This window comes from Molothrus ater, chromosome 3 (assembly GCF_012460135.2).
Source record: "Molothrus ater isolate BHLD 08-10-18 breed brown headed cowbird chromosome 3, BPBGC_Mater_1.1, whole genome shotgun sequence".
NCBI lineage: Eukaryota > Metazoa > Chordata > Aves > Passeriformes > Icteridae > Molothrus > Molothrus ater.
The window spans coordinates 17,877,064-17,894,756 of record NC_050480.2 but is presented as its reverse complement, the minus strand read 5'-3'; the positions used below and the strand labels follow the sequence as shown (position 1 = coordinate 17,894,756).

The 17,693-nt window shown below is 41.8% G+C and overlaps 1 protein-coding gene across 1 annotated transcript in view; it reads left to right on the top strand.

Annotated features, from left to right (window-relative positions):
• The first annotated feature begins 2,891 nt into the window (after positions 1 to 2,891).
• DISP1 (dispatched RND transporter family member 1) overlaps positions 2,892 to 17,693 on the top strand; it is a 93,923-nt gene continuing 79,121 nt past the window's right edge. Inside the window, exon 1 of the mRNA XM_036404620.2 lies at positions 2,892 to 3,000. The gene's annotated coding sequence lies outside the window, so the exon portion shown is untranslated. The remainder of the gene's footprint in view (positions 3,001 to 17,693) is intronic.

The following is a 17,693-nucleotide window of genomic DNA, read 5'->3' as shown; positions in this document are numbered from 1 at the left end:
AGTGTTTTTTTTTTTAATGAGCCCACTATTTTCCAAAGCAGTCTAATTAATTACAGAGAACAGCATAGCCAAAAATAATTATCTGATATACATACATACGTTTGATTTGTGAGTGCTATTGATTTTAATTTAATTAATGTAAAAGAGAGCTATGTCAGAATTTAGTGCCATAAAAGAAAAATATGAATTTATATATCGCTAGATTTATATAGAGAAATATTATATTAATATACCTTCTACTGGTGCCATCTATCAATTTCCAAAATGCATTAATTATAGCAAATCGATCTGATGAGGAGAAATTCGATTAATTACACCATCTCTTCCATGAGTGGGCACTAGATGGCAGTAAAACATAGGAGCTGGGGTGTGGAAATTTTCTTGATGTTCGTGCACTTCAGTAAAGGATCACTACATGAATATCCTGTAATCTATTCTGGGGGGGGGGGGGGGGGGGCGGTGCGGGAAGGAAGGAAACAAGAGTCATAGGAATTACAGAAGCTTTATTGCATGACTCAGCTGTTTCTTGACTCTACGGAAGAAATTTGTACAATTAGAGGCAAAGTGTCAGAACATGATATTAAGTGACCAGGGCTGACAGCAAAGTCCTTTGCAGATGGGAGAAATGTAACTTTCTCTCTCGGTCGTGTTGCTTCACAGAAAAATCTCCTCCAGAATTCATATGCTCTCTCCATGTCACCACAGCGCTCCTTGAGTGCAGTTCTAGTTCCAAACTTGACAGTGTTAAAAACATCAATTTTCACAACATTTTACACTCTGATTCTGACCCATCTGACAAAAGGCAAACCCTTGGGCTGGTGGAGGACACACAGCAATGGTTGTGTTCAGGAGGAGGCCTGGATCAGAACTGGAGATTACAACGAGCCCTCAATAAAAACCACGCCAAATGAACCCCAGGGGGAGAATTAGCAGGGAAGGAGGGGATTGGAGTCTGACTCAGGCTGCAGACTCCGGCTCTCAAATCACTAGCAGCCTGACCCTCACTAGCAGCCTGACCCGGGTATTTCACATGCTTCAGAAGGGTTTTTGGAGAGCCAATTACCCTCGGGACAGGAAGAAAGTGAAACAGCTCATCATGTGCAAGGGATCACTGCAGATTATCCCATGTGTTACTACGGTTTTAAAAATTACAAAGACATACTTTTATTCCAACTGCAAAAGGAAGCACTCAAAGGTTAGGAAACTCTGCATCTGTGTTTTAGCCCATTCTGTGCACTAAATAAGAAAGACGCCCTTTGGGACAGAAAAGTACGCAACCACGTCATTAAAAATTGAAGCCTTTGCACAAATTGGCACAACTTGTCTGGAGCAAGCTTTTCCTAGGAATTCAGCACCAGGTTTATCCGTACAGATAATGTTGTTTCCTCTGTGCAATTTTATGTTCAATATTGACATGTTTTTTAGACATGAGGAGTGTTATGAGTAAAAAAATGTTCATATTTTTAAAAGTTGCAAAGTTCACAAGTTAAACCAATTGCTGCCAAGTTGGAGTTCCAACTATTTATTGTTAATAATTTCATGTTGTAATCTCCTGTTAACAGTTTCCTTTTGATTACCTGTAGTGCCCCGAGCCGGCCCGCCGCTGCCGGCCCGCCCGGGAGCGCCGGGGCTCCACGCACACCTTTCGGCGCGGGCCCGCCCGTGCTGGGAGTAGTCCGAGGGTGCCGCGGGAGCGGCGAGGCGCCCCTCCCTCAGCGCGGGTCCCGGCCGTGCCGGGGGAGCCCCGTGGGTGGTGTCCCAGGGGTGAGGACCCTCCCCGGGAGCTGCGGGGCGCCCCCCCCTCAAGCGCGGGTCCCAGCCGCACCGGGGAAGCTCCGCGGGGGTGCCCCAGGGGTGTCCCGGAAGCGGGGACCCGCCCCGGGAGCGGCGGGGCGCCCCCTCGCCTCGGCGCGGGTCCCGGCCGTGCTGGGGGGGGGGCCGCAAAGACCGGTCCAGGTCGCAGGGGCAGCTGCTGGTCGACGCCCTTACCTGGGCGTCGCCCTGCTGCTTCCGGGAAGATGGCACCCAGACGGTGAAGAGGAAGGGGCATTGAGCTGGCATGCAAATGACATCGGATCCAGCATGCAACGGGAGAAACCCCTCACCAAACCTAGCCAAAAGCCCCTAAAAACAACGAGCAGACACAAAATTAACGAATCAAAGTGATGTCTCGACGTGAGGAACAGAATCTAGTATCCGCTAAGACCCTTTTTACCCCTCACCCTAAATGCTGATGTCGGCTAGACAGAGCACTCCGACTGTTGAAGCAAAGGCGGCGTATTTTCTGTAAGTTGGGGAGGACTCAAGACCCACCTCTGGGCCCACGCTTAGCGGACAAAGCTGCGCTCTTCCTCGTTTTCTGAGTCACTCTTGGGAGTAGTGGCGGCCCGAGTGAGGACCCGTCGATTCTCCCCACCCGAGCTGATCGTTTCTAATAAAAGTAGCATTAACAAGGACAAAAGTCTTCTGCCCGTGTCTATTTCAAAGAGTGGTCCATCACATGGACTTTGATCTATGTCACTGCCTGGGACGAAACTGTTTGGGGGTCACTGCGGCCCTTGTGGTGTAATCGCCTAAGAGTAAAGGGGAATCCTTTAAACCCCAGACACGACTTTCCGACAGTTTCGATTCATTATTAAAAGTGTGTCTATTAGGCTGTGGCTCTTTGGGGAGATTTGGACATGCTCAGTTCATCGCAGCCACTACCGCAGGAGCCGGGCACTCCGCTAGAGGCGGAGAGGGTCTTCACGCCACGCTCAAGATGGCGGCCCGCAGGAGCCGGGCCGGGCGCCACGCTCAAGATGCCATGCCAGCCGCCCCGCCTTCCCCGCCTCGCCGGCTGTGACTTCCGGAGGGAGCGGGAGAGGGCGTCCGTCCCATGGTAACTGCGCCACGGTGGGGACGCTGCGGCCGCCTTTCGCTTCCTGCCGCCGTCCGGCCCGCGAACACGGGCAGCCGCCGCCTCCGGGGTCGCGCTGCCGGCAGCCGCCAGGTCGCGAGGTGAGAGGAGCCCGCCAGGGCGGGCGGGCCGACCCCGCGGGGCGGTCTTTCCGCGCCGCCGAGGTACCAGGTCGGGCCGGCGGCGCCGGGGGAGGTGGAGGAGGTGGTGGCGATGGCCGTGGCGGCCGCGGTGGTGGCGGCGGCCGCGGCCGCCCCGTGCTCGTGTAGCGGGGGAGGAAGCCCCGGTCCAGGGGTAGCACCCCGGGGAGCCGCGCCCGCGGGACAGCGGCGGCCCCGCCGTGGAGAGAGCCCTGTTGAGGGCGGCGGTGCCCTGGTGTCGGCTGAGCCCTACCTTAAAATATCTTGTAAAAATGAATTAATTCTTCACTTCTGAATCTTTTGTATTTATTGTACTGGGACCTGGGGCCTTTTTTTCCCCTTTATTTAAAGGTGTTCAAGCACCTAACTTTTTTCGTTCGCTACGGGCTGAAATGTGATCAGCCTTTCGTGTGCTCCTGTCCTGCCCTTTGTTCAGACACAAGGTTCTTGCAGTTGCCTATTTTATTTGTTAGGAGCAAAGACTCCTTGAGAGCAGATATACAGGCAGTGGTTTCGAAAGGGAGCTTTGTCTTGGGAAATAAGGATACGGTTATTCCCGACTTCTGGTCGTACAACAGATGTTATGATAAGGTTGCTCATTGCTTCCAGTGGCGGTGGAAAACGCTGAAGGTGTTGGAGAGACCATTAGGGCAGAGGTCTGTCCAGAGAGGTGTGGAAGCCTCTTCAATTTCTGGATTCAGTGCGAGCAACCAGTTCCTATGTCTTTTGTGGAGCTGGCACCTGCAGCCAGTGCAGGAGCTCTCGCTGTACCCCACTTTGGGAATGGCTTAGTTCCTGCATCAGGGACAGCTCACCTGCTGGTTCTTCACATCCTCATCCTAGGAGAGATTGAGAGGATACTAGAAGCTTAATGAAAAACTTTTCTGTGAGTAAGGCAATATGACACTCTATCTCTTTTTCTCAGCCTCTGGAGGAGATGGAAAAATAGATTTTTGCAGTATGGTTGATGGTTCACGTTGCATGGATGTAAATGAGAACCAGCTTTTCAGGAAAGAGATGAAGAGTTGTAGTTACTCAAAGTGTGTCTGTAGCATGTGTGTGATTTAAATGAACAAAAACTCTGATCAGACTTGCAAGTAGCTTGTTATAGAATATCTGGCATGGATAAACATGTAAAATAGTAACAAACATTTAGGACAAGGCATCTGTGTTGTCAGTGAGTTTATAAAAGTGCTCAGCTTCAAGAGTGTTGACTGGTGGAACTACAGGCAAAAATAGGTGGCAGGAAGCAGATGGGATGAATTGAGACTGGAAGGAATGAGGGATTTCTTAACTGAATAAATGAATAAGAGCCTGAAGCAAGCAGCCTGCAGGGATGGGCATGGAAGAGATCTAGTGTCAAACAGCCAAGGTGGGGCCAGGGAAAAGTGCATTAGAAAAATATAAATATTTCAGACGTTGGCGTGGCACTAAGGCTGCCAGAGTTCAAGTGTTTGGACAATGCTCTCAGACACATGGTGTGATTCTTGGGGCTGTCCCGTGCAGGTGTTGGACTGGATGATTCTTGTGGTTCTTTTCCAACCCAGGAGATTCTGTGATTTGTAGTCTCTTGTGGCAGATATTTAAGCTTGTAATCAAACCTTCACACTGTATTAGAATGTATATAGCATTTACAGATTGTATTTATTTTACATATATTTATGTTTTTCTCTGAATATAAAATAAATTACTTGTGCTTCTTCAGTTTTTTTAGTAGCTCCTGGAAACCAATACTGGGGGACTGCTGTGCTGATTGCTGAATGCTTGTGTAAATTGAAACACAAAGAGGCAAATATCCAGGTGGGGGCTTTTTTTCTTAAGTAATTGTCTTTAAATGTTAAAGTAAGGAAACAAAACAGCCTTTGACACTCATGTTCTGTTTCCGAATATAGTGGTTGAACTTTATCATTATTGTAGAGTAGGATATTTTGGTGGTCATTAAATAGAAAGAAAAATCAGATTCCACAGGAAGATTTGTTTTCTCCTTTAGAATGAAGGGAGTGATATCCGGTAGTAATATCATAGCCTAGTTGGAGGACAGTTATTTTGAGATTAGGAGCTTAAATATGTATGTTGGTTAGAAGCAGATGGATGTTGAAGTGGGGACTTGACACTAGAGTGGTGTCAAGTATGGAAGAGTGCCTTAGGCCCCTTGTGCAGTCACTCAGGAGGTCTTTTCCCCCTTTTGAGGGACACAGTATATATGTAGGGAATAAAACTGATTGGCTTTTTCCATTTTTTTTTTGCCTGCTTTTGAGCTCACTGTAGCAAAGTTAAGATTGTTTGCCGGTTATATGAAGTGATAAATAAGGCCACAGCGATGTCTGTTTGACTTCAAGGCACCTGGGAGAAGACAGTGTCAGTGGCTGGGCTTTCCTCTCTGTAGAGCCAAAACTTTGCTTCAATGGATTTGCCTTCTCCAGGGCAGGGGGAGACACAACTTGAGGATGAAGCTTTCTTAGCAGAGTCTCAACATTGCTGAGAAAGGGTTTTTTTTTCTCTTCACTTCAATTTTTTTTTTCACTCCTTCTTTCCAAATACACTACCATCACACATTCCTGGCTCTGTTGGAGCATGCCATGTGAAGCTGTTTTTGACTGCTCAGAGAATTACTGTAGCAGGAACAAAGGACAGTAATTGGGGCCTTGAGAAGAAGGTCCCAAGGGGCCTTGAGAAGAAAGAGATGGAATTCAGATTAGTAGCCTCCAAAAAAATCTTGCCGTAGAAGAGGTGAAAAGTAAAACTTTGAAAGAACAAAGGTAAAAACAACATGTGAAAACACTTAGTTCTCGAAATGTTACCCTTTCCCACGAGGAGGCTTTTTGAATGGCTTTCATAGTAATGTTTCTCATATGTTGACCATAGATTTATTTGGGCAGTAAGCTTGACTTTTTCTCTCAGTCTTTAACAAAGATGATTGATTTACTGGCTTTGATAGAGGGGTAGAATTACTTTCAAACTTCAAAATACATAATAAGCACCTCAGGTAATTAGCAAGCCTAAATCTGTCTCTGTTTAAAGTGATCAGTGGCATGAATTTGGTTTGGTAATCATGGCTATTTTCTTGTTCAGCAGCCATATGGTGTTTCTGAGTTTAGTGTAATTTCCTGTACGTGGTTTTTTACAGAGTCGGCTGGGCTTTGGTGTGAAGTGCAGCAAAAATTAAATACTGTGGGAAGGTGTGAAAATGTTCTTATATGAAAAGAGAGAATAAAAAAGGTTGCTTTAACTTTGGGGTAAGAGTAGATTGTAACCTCTAAATCACACTTTCAGGGAGACTGTTATGGGAAAGCAGTACAAATTTGTAACTGCTGCTTGTATGACACTGAAGTTTTTAATGCAAATAATGATCAACAGATCAGTGTTTAGTTGTAAACAAAATACTTTTTAGCTTTTCTGTAAAAAGGAGACCCTTCTTTCAGTATCATACCCTTTTAAGGGGTTTTCTTCTTGAGGTGATACATTAATGCTGTTGTTAAATGTGTCATGACATTAATAGAACAGCCATAGGAAATTTCCATCTGAGTTACGATTTTTTGAGGCCTGCAGTAATGAAAAAAGTGTGAATTGTATCTGTCACATGAGAAATGGCTGAGGGAACTGGGGTTGTTTAGTCTGGAGAAAAGGAGGCCCAGGAGGACCTTACTGCTTTTTACAACCACCTGAAAGGAGGTTTTTGACAGGTGGGAGTTGGTTCCTTCTCCCATGTATCAAGTGATAGCACAAAATGAAACAGCCTCAGGTTGCTCCAGAGGAGGTTTAGATTGGATATTAGGAAAAATGTCTTCATTAAAAAGATGGGTCATGCATTGAAACAGGCTGCCCAGGGAAGTGATGGAGTCACCATCCCTAGAAGTGTTCAAAAAACACGCAGATGTGATGCTTACAGATGGGATTTAGTGGTGGACTTGGCCGATGTTTGTTTAATGGTCAGACTAGATGATCTTAGAGATCTTTTCCAACTGTAATAATTCTAAGATTGGAAATGAAGATCTGAGAAACTTTCTGGGCATCAAGGAGCATAGTCCGTCTTAGCTGAGGAAAACTAGGATAACAGAGGAGTCTGGTTGGGAAGCTCAGAGCTGTTTCTGAAGCAGTTTTATAAAGTTTTATAAAGGTGGAAAATCCTGTTTGTTTTTTTTAAGCTGACCTTTATGCTTATAAATAGCAGCTTAAATTTCTCTGTGTGAGATTCTCCAGCATGCAATATTAACAGAAATAAATCTGTCTGAGGGAGTTGTGGGAAGGGGAACCAGTGTCAGATGATCTTGGAAGGAGATCTGGAAGTGGAAGCATTCAAGTAAAGGGAGTGGGGAAAGAAAAGCAGCAGAAGTGGTATTGGGAAATGGAATGGGGCAAAGCCAGGGATCACAGAAGAGTAAAGGTTGCTAATGGTGTTGTAGAGTAGTGTAGACCTTGTGAGCATAGTTTTCTGGTTAGTAAAGGTGGCATTGAGGAGAGACAGAGAAAGAAACTGTATGGGATATTGGCAGGAAAGTGCCATTTAAAATTAAGTAGAAACACATCTGAAAGGCTCCAGAGAAAGAATTAGTGATTGTAGTGATTGTAAGGTGCATGTTCTTGGAGTGTGTGGAAGGAAATGAGAATAAGGACATCTGGAGCCAATTCCTATGAGGGGGGAGAACCTCAGTGCTGAGGTGGGAAAGCAGAGGTCTTGTGATATGGAGACAGCTTAACACTTGCAGCCCCAAATGAGAGAAGCTGTATGGTAACCTAGGGGCATGTTAATGTGCCATGCTGGGTGTTCTCATTGATGCAGAGCCCAGAGTGCTGCTCACAGGGTGCGCAGCTTTATAGAAGCTGTGAAAGAAACATTCTTTTTGTCCTCTCTGTTCTTATTTCCCCCCCCATCTTTATCCTCTATGGGAGACATGAAAAACTTGCTTTCATGGGTTGGTACAGTCAACATATGACTGGAAATAACATCTTTCTGCGTTCAAATTTCTGAAGAAAGGTCTTGCTGTGTATCTTTTTGTATAGCATTGTTGTTTTTGTAGAAACAGATAAACACAGCATGATAAACACATTCTTGTGCTGTCGAGAGTACAACATAACTCTTGTGCTATGTAACACAAATTAATAAAAATGACCATAACTAATAGCAGATGGAAACTGTGGTTTAGTCTTGTGCAGTCTTTCCTTGTTAATGAACTTCACATGCAGATGAAATGGGAGGGAGATAGGCTTTAATAAGGGAAAATGTTTGCCTTGTCATCTGAAAACACTTAAGCTCCTGGGTGAAGCTTGTGTGCTCAGCAGTACTCCTTTCTTGTGCAGAGCTAGAGTGTTTAGAAATTAAACTTGTTACTCCTGGGTTGACAAGAATATGTCCCCCTCCTGGAGCTTTAATTCTTATCTTTCCTCTTTATGTAACCAGGGTTGGTCAGGGGCTGTAAACAGCCTCGTTTTAGATTTCCTGGTATTTCCCTGTGTCATTGCCATCCTTGCATGTGATAAGATGTGCCTGCTGGAGCTGAACCAGGAAGTCAGTCTCAAAGGCACTAAGGTTTATTGCCACAGCTAATACTGGGCTTGCGCCTTGCTTTTTAAAAGCATCCTGTCTACTGTTTACTTCGTGTTTGGAGAGAGTCTCGAGGAGAATTGTTTCAGGCTTCGAAGTTTAAGTACAGCATCATCTTCCTGTGACTTGTACATGTCTGGTCAATGAATATGCTTGAAAAATATTTTAGCTCTAAAGTTACTGACTTAAGAAATTGCTTCTTTGAATACATCTCTCTTTAAGGCTTCTTTTCCAATACCTTGTTTATTTGTAACATAATTTTTCTTTTTTTTAACTTATAGAAGATTCATCTGCCGATGAGCTGCCTTTTGTGAAGTGTTTGTGATTAAGTATTTATAGACAGGATGGAGCATCGGCAGTGAGATTTGAGAAGACGCATTTTGTAAATACAAAATCCATTCTACCTGGAATGTGGGTGGAAGGGTACAGCTCAGATTACACTTGTGCTTCAGGGTAGTGCTGGAATTAAAGCTGGGAATTTTGGAGCAGGTTTGTTAGATTTTTTGCAAAGCCTCAATTGTGGTCTTCTGAGTTTTGCACTTTCTTATTACTTGTTGTAAGACCTAGAGGGTGCTTGATACTTACAAGCTTAGACTGAAAATGCTTTTAGACTTGATGTGAACTTAAAAGACTTTCTTAGGAATTTTCTCCCTGTTGTGTTTACTGAAAGTAGTTGCTATGCTCAGCAATACAGCTGATAAGATCCATTTCTAATGGTAAAAGTATTTTATATTGAAACACCCCTCTTGGGCAGCAGTTCTTGAAGTTGCATCAAAACTGGGTGATGTGGAGATATCTTTGGGTGGGAGGAAGGAAGAGGGGATTTTGAGAACTAGGTAATTAAAGATTGCTGTGGTTATGATGTTTTAGGCTTAGAAAATTACAGAGTGCTATGCCACATACTTTGAATTTGCAAGTAAGTTAAAATATTTTCTTTAATACATATGCTGTTCTAAATAATTATGTAAAGCTGAAGGGAATTTTTGCCTTTTGGAATAAACTTTACCCTAGTCTTAAACATATGTTCTCACTTATTGTTGATAGCTTCTTTACTACTATAAAAAACTACAGTAGGCATTGCAAGAATTCAGTAACTTAACCCTTTGAAGTTAAGTTCTGTGAAATGTATGTCATGCTGATAGCTTTATAAAAACATAATGCAATTAAAACCAAAATCCATTATTAAAGCTAAAAGTAAGATCATTAATATAGTTTAGAACTCACTTCTGTGGCAGTGACGTCTAAGATCGTGAATAGTCCTGTACACTTTCTGGGCCTGAATTAGGCATCAGGTATTTTCTGCGACAGTGAAACTTTACAAACAAGATTTGCTTTAAGGGTTTTGAAAATGTCATTGTGTAATAATTTTTATACAACATGACAGCTGAAGAAAGTAGTTGTGGATGACTGTGAGCTGTAACTGGGGGGTTTTTGTGTTACTGCTTAACTGTTACATCAATAAACTGCTTTTCTTTGCTGTCAAGCAAAGCCAGTTTGATCTGCTGCAAACTGAGTACTTTGGCAACTTGTTCTCTGTTAAAAAATGATGGAGATGGCATTAGTGGGAAAACAATTACTTGCTTTGTAAGTAGTGAAATTGAGTTATGACTAACTGTATTGATTTGCCTGGCCAACACAAACTCCAGACAATTTTTTTTTTCATGGCCTTTCCATAAGAGGGTCACATGGTGGTTTGTTATTTCCCTATACATGGTTGAATTTTACAAACCAAACCGCTTTCTGGGGAAATTGAAAGGGGGTTTAATTTTTTTTTTTTTATAGATTTTGATCACTGATGTGTAATGTTGAATGGATTAGGGAAGGCTTGTGCTTCTCTTAGCTTTTGTTACTTTGCAAAGCTCTTTAACTTCTCCTCTTTTATGGCTTTACTAATTGCATACACAATAAAGAAGTTACTGACTTCCAAAAAGATAAGATTTTCTATTTTTGTTTTTACTATCAAGGCAGGAGAAATTGCATCTGTTTGCTTGTGCCAAACATGATTTTGTTTTTTCTTAAACTGGCATCTTATCCTCAAACCCCCAAAGGCAATTTGAATATACTGTTTAGAGTTCTTAGCTGATTTTAGAACTTAGGATGCTGTATCTGTAGAACCTACAAGTTGAGGGCTGCTAAAACTGTAAAACCCACAAACAGAAGCCATTATAACAGGATTATGAGACTCTGAGACGAATGCTTCATTTTGAGTGCTCTCTCTTACCTACTGTTCCTCTCATCATTGCCCTCTCTGGTTCTTTCAGGTGGTTGTAAAAAGGGAAGGCTTTGGTGGTCAGTGCCTTAGTGTATAAAGATGTAGTAGGTTAACATTTAGTTAACTGATAATAATGGGTCTGAATGATAGCTCAAAACAGTTGTACTATTTTACTCTTCGAGAAATAACACCAGCCCTTCTGTCAGCCCCATTAAGAGGATGTTCTATGGTATCTTGTTTGTCTTTTCTGGAAATTTGTGTTCATATTTGTGTTGCGAATTTTCCCCATTGTATTACAGCTTTGAGCAGAATGACTGGAGTGGAGTAGAAAACTGAAATGCAGCAAGTGAAAAGTTTAAATAAAGTCAGTATTTTGGTAGCTGTGAATTGGATGTGGTTATCTTTTCTGTGAGCTGTTTCTGGGTAGCCTTCCATGGCATGTGGCATGTAATAAACCGTGGGCCAAAACAAGCACTTGTGGCTATTACATGGAGAAGGGCAGGTGCTTTGTTCCACTGCTTAAATTCTTCTTTTCTCACAATTACCTCCTTCCAGTAAATTCAGACATGTACAGACAGCTTGCTGAGAGGCTGTCTATAATTTACAATATCAAGTAGTTTTAGGTGTAGATGTGGCTGCTGTGTGCAGTAGCTGTGCTCCAGTGATGTGGTCATCCTTTGTCCTTGTAAGGTCCTGGCTGGAGGCTACAGAGAATGAGCTCAAGGCATGGTGGGATGTATGACAGGAGGCAAGAGACCTCAGTTAGCACCAAGGAGATGTTTGGTGGTCAGTGAGATCATTTATGTTTGCAACATAAGACTTTGTTTTCCCAGTTTACCAAACTGGACTGTTGTTAACTTGAATGTGAAATGCTGCTGGGTTTTATAAATCAGGGTGCAGACAACTAATAAAAGACCTGAGTGGTGAAAATGTTCTAAACAATCAATTGGTTGCAGCCTTTTTGGAAAAGGTTCAAATGAACTTTCTTCCCAGGAAAACATTTAAAAATTCTAGACTGTATGTTTAGTATACTTGTTTCAGATATATCTTTATTACAGGATAAGCTGTAGTTATACCTGACACCAGAAACAGAAGCATAGGAATTTTTCTTATATAAGGAAGATGATGAAGAACACTTACAAAAGGGGTAATTTGGAAAGCAGGTGAAACTTAAAGGATAATTTAAGGTTTACCTGCTTCCTGGTCACAGAATTATTATCAGTTTCCATGTAGACAGATAAAATTCTTAAAGTGGGGAGACAAGCCAGGCTGAGCACGTGTATCTAAGTGGGTCAGGTAGAAAAGAAGCATAAGAGTTCTGGAGTCCACTTGCAAAAATATTGCAACAAATGTGAGCTATTGGATAAGTTTTTCAAGTAATAAATACAAAAAGTGTTAAATAAACATAAGTGTGGATTTTCTCAAATCCAAATTCACAACCAGTCAAATCTCCTTTTATGGCATGGTATCCAGTCTTTTTTGGGAGGAACAAATGTGTTCTGAGTTTAGTTAGTTATTCTAATGGCTTTTTATGTATTATAAGCAAGGATGTTTCTCTGAATACCATAAAGTTGGTAAAAAACCTTAAATAGTTTCATGGATCACTGTCAGACCAGAGGATATGGAGACTGAATGCTCTCTGCAGGGTTCTGCCACTAATTTTGACTTAAGTGAAATGTTAAGGCTGTGCAGTATTAGCAGCAGATGGTATCAAGCTTGGAATTGCTGTGAGTGTGTTGGAAAATGTGGATAGGGTTCAGAGAGACTTGAGGACAGAGAAGAAGCAGTCTGGAAGGGAGAAAACCATGCCTTTTGGATGAGGACAAGATTCAAGGTCCTCCATTTATCATCTTTGTACAAGAAGACCGTGGAGGAGTAGAATTGAGTGTTGTGCAGAGTGCTGGGGATGATGCAATTGAGAAGCCAGATATGATTCTGTTAACACTGCTGCTGCAAACAGCTTGGATGTACTGTGACATGTAAGCAGGATGAGTTTTTACAAAGCACATAATAGTCCTTCATGCCAGGCTTAAGCATTTCACCCCTTGATTACAAGACAGTGTAGAGGAAAGTAGAGAATGAAGTCTTGAAAATGTAATTATTTTATTCACAGAATAATGATTGAGAAGTGTTTCCCTTACAGAATGGCAGACTACAGAGGGAAGGAAGAGGTGAGGTACAAACACGGAGAGCATTTTTCAGTTTAGTCTCTCTGACAACAGAACCACTGGTAATGTGCTTAAACTGCAACAGAGAGAGTGGAAATGGACACTAGAAAAGAACTGTGACCCACTGAAACAGATTGCTTGGGAAACCTGTGGAATTGCCATTTTTAGAGTGTGTTGTAAGGCACAGATTAACTCAGTCTAGACTGTGTTTTTCTCCCTCAGTCCTGAGAGGCAGGATTAGCTGATTTATTGAGCTGCTTTCTAACCATTAGAGTATTAGGAAATCGTAGAAGGGTTTCTAGAAAGCAGGGACATTCAAATTAAAAAGGTATCAAAGTGGTTAATAGCACTGGATGCATGTTAATCACCTTCTCATTTTGTGATAATGGGTCTTGCTGTCAAAATCACACCTCCATACTCCTGCATTTCCACTCCCTGCTCTTCAAAGAAAGTAATCTTGCATTGGGGGAGAGGGGGAAATATTTTTATAAATCTTCTGACTCACTTCCATTTCACATCTGTAAATATCTTCCAGTTGATACACCAAATGTATACTGATGGCTACAAATTTCCAGAATCATCTTTCTTCCCTAGCTGTATGTAAAATTGCTTTGGGGATGAGGGAGAAATTAGATTCTTCAAACTCCACGGTAAGTTTGATATCAGATTCTAAGATTTCTGACTGCTTAGCTCATTCCTCTGAGTCAGAATTAAGATATAAAATAAACAATATCCTCATTAGCAGATAGCAGCCTTTATCTTGCATGCCTTTTTTTTTTTTTCTAAATCTGGCAATTAAAATGCATGAATAAGAGGCAGTGTACTCTGATAGCAGGAGCTGGGGCATGGGAAACAGAACTGTCAGTATCTTAATCTTAGACATATTGTTGAATTATGATTTGCTGAAAGGAGTGTTTAATTCCTGGCCCTGTTTTCCACACACAGAATGTAATGCTGCAGGGATTAATTTTTGTCTGTAGCTGCAGAGTTAAAACTCTCTGACGTCCCACATTAAAGTTAGTTTATAAGCCCAAGGTTTTCATTCATGAAATCCTAAGTTGTGTTTGAATTCTTCTGCTACAGTATCCTCAGGTTAAAGAACAATAATTTAAAATTCTGATAGGTTAAAAATATCTAATCTTGTGGTAATTTCCTTAGTTTTTAATATATGGAAAATACAATTTTTTTTTCTTCCTTTCCTTTTTTGGTTCCCTGCTGTTGTTGAAGACAGCTCCTTTCTCAAAGACTTCAAATGTATACTGTAGTTTTTTACTTCATTCATGGTTTATAAGGATACAGAAAGATTGCAGAATTCAAATTTTACTGGAATCCCAGTCCTGTTATTTTATAAGCATGGAGGCTGCATTGATATAAGCTGGTTTGTCTTGGAGCATTGATATAGCAATACAGCCAAAGGATTTTTTTTTTAATTTAAGTTCCTTTAGAGGCTGAGGGCAATGCTGTATGATGTCATTCTGGTTCAACAGACCACCAGTGTTGAAGAGTGAGAGGGTGTGGGGGGTCTTTAGGGCAATGAAATACTTTTTCCAAGGCTGGTAGCATCAGGTTGAAATCCCTGTGGGCTTCTTCCTGCAGGTTTTAAGTTAGGTCTGCACAGACATTTAAATTTATTATTATGGTGTCACCCTACAGGGTTTATAGTTCTTTCAGTGAATTCTTCGTAAAAGAGCTGGCATCATTTTTAAAAGGTTATGTTGAATTCTCATTTCCTCAGCAAGTTGCCATGGATATGTGTCAGGTTCTTAATGTTTGTTTACAGAGGAATGAGGTAGAGAAGGTTTATGGTAGCTATTTTCAAATGCACGTTCTGCTTTCAAGTGATGCTGTTCTCACTGAAGCTAACTGGCCAATGAATGTGAATTCTGCTGTCTGCCTGCTTTGAGAAGAGTTAACACAGATGTTCATGTCTATATCCTTACTTGGCATTAACTTGTCAGTTGTTCAGGTTGCTTTATTCCCACTGCAGTAAAAAGACCCTGCTGATTTTGTGTGCCCTGTGTTGTGTGTTGGAGTCCTGTCAGTAAGCATTGAAATAGGACCGCAATGCACACATCTAGAACTAAGGAACTTCTGCTTCAAAATGAGCTGCATCTCCTGCACTTGCACAAAGCAAAGAGGTCCTAGACCTGCTGTGATTGGGAAAAGGGGATGATGAATTTTTCTGGCTAAGAGCAGGCATGACAAGGAAATCAAGCCATAAAACTCCTGCATGCATAGATGAAATGCCCACGAGAGAGCATTTGTATGTTGTATTACATAACACAATACTTGAAGTATGTTTCTGGTCTGTTCTCTGCCTTCCAGGTCATCTGCTTTGCTCCTTTGTAGCTGCACACTTACTTTTCTCCCCTTCCAAAATAAACCCCACAAAGATAAATGTGCTTGTGTAACCTTTCAAATCTTGATTCAGAAATACAAACTGCTGACTTTGGACCCCATACAAATGACCTGCACAGCACTAGATTCTGCTGTCAAGTAACCACTAGAAAAAGTATGCAATTAAACAGAAGTTAAACTTTAACTTGTTCCTTTCCCAGGTCACACTGGAAGAGGTGTGGGCAGGCATTTTTGAAAGCTGAGGAAAACGAACCCTGTTCACAGCGAAGGTATCATTGAGTGCTGCTCATGTCTCACTGTAAGCTGTGCAGCCCTTAAGGATGAGACAAACAACTGCTACAGGACAACTTGTTTCAGTTTTGGGTCAAATAGCCAAAAGAGTAACAAAAAGTCAAGAGGCAACATAGTGGAAAAGAATGAAAAGGTGAATATCCTGTTGTGGAAAGTGAAGGATGAGAGAGAAACACCTGTTAAAGAAGCAGCTGCTAAAAATGGATTACCACTCTTAGCGGAGTAAAAGAATTAGCAGCTTTCTTGGTAAAATTGGTCCTTGTGTACATTCTGTGATTAATTTAGTTGTGAAACTCCACAGCCACGATGATTCTGTTCCCTTCCACTCTGTAATCAAAGGTGATTTCTTGAGTGGGGGAGCATGCCTGGGCATGGTCAGTCTGTGCCAGTCAATTCCCATATAAGCTCTACTGTCAGCCTTTTAGAGTTACCTCACATGTAAAGTTTATTAAAAGTATTTTGAGAAAAGTGTGATAGTCTTATGCCTTGTGTGTTCCAAAACCTTCAAATGTCTCTACAAAGAAGTGTCTTGTGTATTTTTAAAGGTGTAAATGAAATACCCTCAGTGTGCTAATTTTAGTGCAGTAGGTCTGAGTTTCCAGATGAAGGTGACAAGATGTTCTCTTGCTTCTCTGTTAGTATCCATAGCAATAGCCAGAGATGCCTTTGTGAAGTGACAGGTACAGAGATAGCTATGTTTGAAACTGTTTGTGTTTCATAGAAGAGCTCTTTCATTGCTTTTATAGATGTAGTGCAAAATATCTTGAGTGGTTCATGTAAGCTAAATACCAGCCCCATTAACCATTGAATGCATGGAAAATGCATTTTCCATTCAGAATGAGCAATGTGGAGTCTGTACTTTCTGCACTTCTTTAGAGATATAGCTTCATTGGATCCTTCCCTGTAGCCAAACATCCAGTCAGGAGTGTGTACCAGGGAGGGAACCCTTACAGAGCAGTGAGACAAGCTGTAGTCTAGTTTGTTTCACATGAGTTCAGCTTCTTTGGGAAGAAGGTGGGCATGGATCTGAAGACATGTCCAGGACTAAATGAATCTTTTGTGAGAATCTTTACTGGAATTGCCAAGAAGTGGATGTCTAGCTTCACGTTGTGAGGCCTGATGTGGTACTGGCTCCACACGCTGCTCTAATATAGCCCATATCCTACAAGTGTACAAACTCAGCAAGATGCTAAAACGTGACAGTGCTTGGGGATGAATGTCTTTTGCAGTCCATGATTATTTCATTTTATTAGATGTCGTCTTAACAATACTAATCTGTCTCTTCTGCTGATAATCACCAGTGACCAAATGCTCTTTGGTTAGAATGCTTTTATGATAGTTCAAGCCTAATTTCCAAGTAGATTTCTAGATAAAAAGCCACTATGTTTTTGTTTTCTGTGTTGGGGTTTTTTTTCAATCATCCCATATGTTGATTTTGCATACCTGGAGATTGTGCTGTACACAGAAAGGCCACTTGGTCCTAGTGACAGGGAAGAAAACCTAAAGTGCTTTGTACATCTGTTCAATTATCTCAGTTTTCATCAATCCTCGTGGCCTGACCCAACAGCCAGCTTCCAAAGCTGACAGTACAAACCATCAAGATCCTAATATTCACAGAGTAATCTGTATTAAATGCTCTTTGGTTAACCCTTAATACACTCTGAGAAAATGCCCCAGATGCAGAATGTTGGGATTAAAAAAGAGATACTTAAAATTTTTTCTCTTATTCCAAAAGGCGTGACTGCTCCCACGAGTGTTTCAGTGTGAAGGAAGCTGAGCAGCCACCTTGTTCTTAAGTGCTCCTTGCTTCCCCATTGCTCTTCTGGAACAGGTCATGTGGTTTGGGTTATGTTTTGAACTGAATTAGATGAGGCTTTAAAGTGAGAATGCTCAATATATGACAAGTGTCAAGTTCTGTTTTGCTGGAAAATATTTAGTATTTATCTGTTTTTTTCCTCAAGGTGTTTTCACATAAAAGATCCCCTGTTGCATGCAAGAACTGAAGCTTGTTCTATGAACCATAAAAATCAATCTTAATATTCTGAACTAACGAGACTTAATTCTTCAGTATTGCTGTTTTTCT